Source organism: Echinops telfairi, unplaced genomic scaffold, assembly GCF_000313985.2.
Source record: "Echinops telfairi isolate 266 unplaced genomic scaffold, ASM31398v2 ScPeMD7_7469;HRSCAF=8507_0, whole genome shotgun sequence".
Taxonomy (NCBI): domain Eukaryota; kingdom Metazoa; phylum Chordata; class Mammalia; order Afrosoricida; family Tenrecidae; genus Echinops; species Echinops telfairi.
Window position 1 is genome coordinate 24053227 of NW_022111372.1, and position 6114 is coordinate 24059340.

A 6114-nucleotide genomic window follows, 5' to 3' on the forward strand; every position below is an offset into this window, starting at 1 on the left:
GGCGGAAAGCCCGCCCCTCGCGGGGGAAGGGGCGGGACGTCAAGGAGACCCCGCCCCCGCGAGGCCGAGCAGCGCGGCCTGTTACCCGGGAGTCGCCGACCGCGCCACCTGCCGCGTTTTTCGCTTCTGGCGGTGTGTCCTTCGCCGGTGGCTGCTGTCGATCCCCAACGTAGGGGGGCGAGGAGGAGGATATTTCGGCCTTCTTGACCCCTCAGCATGAGATAGCTAGATCTTGAAAGCGTCCTAATGCTACCTGTGGGCGCCTGGGAGGGGCTCTCAGGGGAAAGCTTTGGGGCCCAAGATGGGTGACAGGACCACCCCTTGCCGCCCCCGCCGGGCTTGACGGACGAGGGGGAGGACCCGGGACAGGCAACTCGCCGGGCCAACCAGGTGGCGCCTGAAGAGCTGTCCATGGTGTCTGGCAGCGAACAGCGCAGAGTTCTTATTCTGAGCCTCTGGGGAGGGAGCAGGAAGGAAACTAGTGCCTGGTTTGGAACAATCCAGTTCGTTGCTTTCGCTTCCCTGTGTGTTCTGGTGCCCTCGAGGAATACTGTCGGGAAAAAGCCGGCAAAACTCTGGCTGTCACTGAATGGAGTAGCTCAAGGCACCTAAACCTTCCATATTTTCATTTCAAATCATGCTTCCTCCTACATTACTGCATCCTATAGATTTCTCATGTCTGTATCGACTCGATGGCACTGAGTGAATATAAATTCCTTGGTCTGTTTCCACTTAATAGACCTGAATATGGAATGAAAAAAAATTTTTAAATGGGGCTAAGGGAATTGAAAACATGAAGAAACTCTTGGAAACTATTTCCGCTTCCCTTGGCTTTTTTCTTTGCCTCTTCCCCTTCTTGCTTTTATTTCGACTGCAGAAGCAGAATTTAAATTTGGTATGTAACACAAATCATTTCCCCTCCAGGCCCTGTCATGTGGCTCGGCTTAGCATTTCTTCATCCATTTTAGAGAAGCTGAAACCGCCAAGCTGCAGCTCATTTAAAGAGAAAGAAGCCACACCCAGGACAAGAAGAAATGCAAAGACACTTGTAATGCATTCTGAGAATAAAGGATTCCTCTCTCATTTAGGACTATTTGCCTAGACTGAGTGTTCTGCTCTCTGCAGTGGTTACAGACAGCAGTCTCAGAATTAAACTCCTATGAAGGTCACTTTATCCACTGGCTGAGGGTAACTAATTTTCCCCTAGAGGACTCCATTTCAATTTGAGATTGCAATTGACAAAGAAAATGATTGAGTAAGAATGGAATTCTTATTTTCCTTCTCAGGTACAATACCTTCTAGTCTTGAAGGTTTGCACCAGAAAATCACAAGAGAGCTAACGGCTTCAAGAGAGGCATTAACATTTTCAAATAAACGGTTTAGGAGTTTCTCTGAGGCAGCTGAGATCCAGAAAGGTTAACCTGCTGAAAAATCACTTAGTTTAAAGTGAAGCTGTGATTTGAAACTAAACTTGATCAACTTGAACCCCGTTATCTCTTCCAGGACACTCTTAAACTAGAAACTCCCTTCTCAGAACAGGAAACGGTTGTTCCTTTTCATTGTGGCCTAAGCAGGTTGAGATCCAAGTTTTTGTCTCTGGGCTGAAATGACCAATCTTGCTTTAAGTGGAACTGGAGATGATAGGGCTTTGGCTTTGATTGTTAAGAGTTGTCCACAGAAAGCCACAGCTTTTCTAAATCCTTTAGAAACAGATCATTTTGACCATGAAATAAGCATATGCCCAGAGTTGGAAATATGGGTAATTTTACTAGTGACTATTAAAGCATGATTCCTTCTTTATCTTGTTCCTCTTTCTTGTTATATTTCTACTTTATGACACTTGAAAATCGCTGGACAATTTCCAACAAACGTGAAGAGTGTCTTTGGAGAAGTCTGACTAAAATATAGGTTAAGTGGCACACACAAACCTCCTAGTGACTTCCTAAGGGCTCTGCAGACACAAGCTGGCCCTTCTGATCCCTCACACAGGAATTTGAAGGCTATGGGAAGTTGGAAAAATGCCCTTTCCCCAACTCTGCCCCAAGTATAACCTAACCCTTGAGACCTGTGAAGTTATTTGGAGAAATGGTCTTTGTCAATGGATTGTGGTGAGGATCTTTAGGTGGAGAAACTAACCTGGATTATCTGGATGGGCCCTAAATGTGGCCATTAGAGAGACACAGAGAAGGTGATGTGAACAGGTCAATGTAGTGCAGCCACAAACCAAGGAATACTGGTAGCCACCACTCTGGAAAAGGTAAGAAACAGATACTTCCCTAGAGCCTATGGAGAGTGAAGCCTTACAGAGTGGATTTTGGCCCAGTAATAGTGATCTTGGGCTTCTTGTTTCTAAAACCCTGGGTTAATAAATTACTTTTGTTTAAAACTTATCTGATTTGTGACGATTTATTATGGCATCCCCAAGGAGCTATATGACAACTGCCCATCAGGAAAGAGTAGGATTAGAAAATCAGCCCCAGACCGGGTTCAGATATATGCTCCAGTAGAGCCAATTGAAGGCAAATATGCTTAGTTTTAGAAGTTAATCCATGACCAAGCTATTTCTCTAAAGGAAAACACTTTAAACAGGCTGAAACAAGCAGATACTATTTTCATAAGCCAAACATGCTTTAATAGCAAGAATTCCATATGGCCCATCCTAATAGTATATCTCAGGTAAACTTTAGCAACATTTTATTTATTGATAATGATTATCCCAAACCATCTCTTTTATAAAATGCCATGTTTTCTGAAACTATGACTCTTGTCATTTATTAGCAGATACTAGTCTTTTTTTGTTATTGCTCTTAACCTTTTCTTTTTCTTTTTAATCGCTTTATTAGGGGCTCATAAAACTCTTATCAATCCATACATACATCAATTGTGTAAAGCACATTTGTACATTCATTGCCCTCATCATTCTCAAAACATTTGCTCTCCACTTAAGCCCCTGGCATCAGCTCCTCATCCCCCCCCAACCCACGACACTAGTCTTTTTTACAGCATGGCATTCTTCCTAAAAATGCTGGGGAAAAGTGAGGCCATCCTCGGAAGCACTACCACCTGAACCAGCTAGTTATCTTTAAACAGCTCCTTCTACAGGGGTTAGGATTAAATTTTATATCGCGGTCTGCAGCGATTTATGTCAGTACATAGAAAAGGCTAGCTTTTTGAAAGACAATGCAACAATGGCTTCAAACATTCGTACACAGGATAAGAAGTTTATGGTAATCAATGAAGGACAAGGTATTACGCTGGAAAAAGGAAAGCCATGTAACTAGAAACTATAACCTTGAGAGCAGAATTATTGTAAGAATAAAATCAAAATGTCAAACCAAAAATGCTCACACATAAGTAGGTAGGAAATTGACACTGGAGCAAACATGGAACTTTGGACTTGGGTGTGACAGGAGCCCAACTTCAGAGAGCTCAAAGGAAGGAGGTTTATTTGATAATGACAACAAGGACTCTCATGGCAAGCAAAGAACTGGAACCCTAACAGGCCTTGCTTCACTGAAATCAGAACTAGAGGATGTTCCTATCTTCAGGGTGGCTCAGGGTCCCTCAGCAGAAAGCATCTCTGGAATTTCACCATGTCAGGTTACACTGAGCAGCCCCGTCGGGAATGCTACCGGAAGAGGGAGCCCTGGTGAGCGAGTGGTTTTGAGTTTGAAACCATCTGCTCTGTGGGAGACAGAGAAGGCTTTCTACTCCATAGTTACAGTCTGGAAACACCCTGCCCTCTAGGGTCACGATGATCCTAGTTGACTCGATGGCAGCAAGTTTGGTTACTTTTTCTGAGTGGTGCTGTGGGATCACCATTGAACTTGTCAGTTCAAGCCCACCAGTCACACCACAGATGAGGCTTCATCAACACCATCATTTCAAAGTTCATCAAGATTCAGTCTTGTAAGCCCTATGGAGGGTCACTATGAGAACTGATTTGCTGGTTGTGGGTTTGATATTAAAGTTACATTGCTTTCATGATAAAATGTTCTGTAAAAAAGCTTAAAATAGTTTCTGCAGGATTTATTGAAACTTTTAGCTTTTGCTGTGTGTCTTGAAACTTCAGGCATGGGGTATAATGTACATTTTCCTAAAGGTTATTTTTAAGGAAGAACGTAAGAACTAGTAGGCCACAGCATACACTCTAGAGAAATGCACTGCTAGACATTCACATCGTACTGGGTGATTCTAACAAAGTGTGGCTTCCAGCTGACAAGGATTGAGGGAACACTTAGACAAATGACCGGGTCCTCGAGACCCAGCTCAGGGAGGGCTGGTATATGCCACACGTCACCACAAATCCCCTATGATACATTTCGCTGTCTGCCTTTGCCGGGTATTCCCAACATGCTTTCTTGAAGTTCCGGACCTACTATCCAGTTTCTGTTCTGGAGGGCAATCTCAAAAATACACTGAATATAACAGCTTTAGTTTTGGGAGGTACTGTCAGTTCTCACAGTGACCCGTATGACATAGCAGAAATGCCCCACAGTTTGAGAGATTACAATCTTTATGGGAACAGATCACTGGGTCTTTCTCCTGGAGCTGCTAAGTGGGTTGAAGCACCAACCTTTCACTTAGCTGAGTGCTTAACCCTTGTTTTACCGGGGCACATCTTATCAAAGTATACCCCCATACTCACTGCTGTGGAATAGAGTCTGACTCATAGTGACCCTATATTTTCTGAGGCTTTGTAAATTGTTACAGAAGCAGACAGCTTCCTTCTCCTATAGAACTGGTGGGTTTAAACTGCCAACCTGGTGGTTAGCAAGTTAGCAGCCCAACACTTAACTGACAGATAATCCTAACCGCCCCCACAAAAATACACAGTTATCAAGTTAATTCTGATTCTTAGTGACCTTATAGGACAGGATAGAACTGCCCATGGGAAATGAAAGCCTAATCTTCCAGAGAAGGTGTTGACAGTGACACAATGGTTCTGAGATAGTTAAGGTTTATTGTGTCAACCTGGCCGATAAACACTTGGGATTAGCTAAAGGGCGGGGAGATAAATGGCTCAGTGATCCTCGCCTTTCTAGTTCTCAGGTCTCTTGCTTTCTGATGATTGGACCAGGGTGCAGCTGCCTTAGCCAGTTCCTGTTTCTGCTGGCAAGGATCACTTCCTGCAAGACATCCCTGAGAAGCCACATGGACCTACCCTGATGCAGCCCTGGGTGCTGGAGCAGCCCTGTGGAGATCCCTGCCAGCGCTGAGATGCTTACACGCTCACTGATTCGACTTTCCTCCTGCAGTCGGCGTCATTGCATGTTTTGTGAGATGGAGGACTTTGTAGATCAGTGTCAGACATATAGGCTAATGTTGGACTTATGGGCTTGGACAGCACTGAGTTGGGATGCTTTCTTAATGTACTTACCCTTTATATAAAACTCCCTCTTATACATGAGTTTCTGTGGATGTTTTCCTAGTTTACCCAGACTAACACAGTTTCCTAAAACTTTCTCAAAATACATAGTTTATTTCTCCTCATTTTCACTTGATAGAGCAGATCAAAATGGCATTGATTGGAATTCACAGGGAGTTCTAGTAGCGCAGTGGTTAAAGTGCTCAGCAGCTGACAGAAAGGTTGGTAGTTCAAACCCGACAACTGCCTCACAGGGGAAAGGCTGTTCGCAGTCTGCTTCCATAAGATTATACCTTTGGAAACCCTATGAAGGCAGTTCTACTCTGTTCTATATGGTAGCTTTGAGTTGGAACTTTACTGTATTTGGCTGCAACATTGGGCTCAAACATATGAATTGTGAGGATATCTTAGTATAATTATATACCAGTGTATTTGATTAACAACACTGGACTCAAACACAAAGAACAATTGTGAGGATGGCGCAGGGCTGGGCGGTGTTTCATTTTGTTGTACATAAAGTTGCTATGAGCCAGAACCAATTTGGTGGAACCTAACATACCGCAGTTCCACATTTTAATATTGGGTCATTTCTAGGACTTTGATTTTAGGCGAACTAGCATTTAAAACAAAAACTGGGCATTTGTCAAAATTCTTGAATTATATAAAGGAGCTAGTTTGTTAAAAATGGAATTAAAAGAGTGGGAGGTGGGTGTGGGGGAGGTGGGTGTGGGAGACCTGGTAGGGCA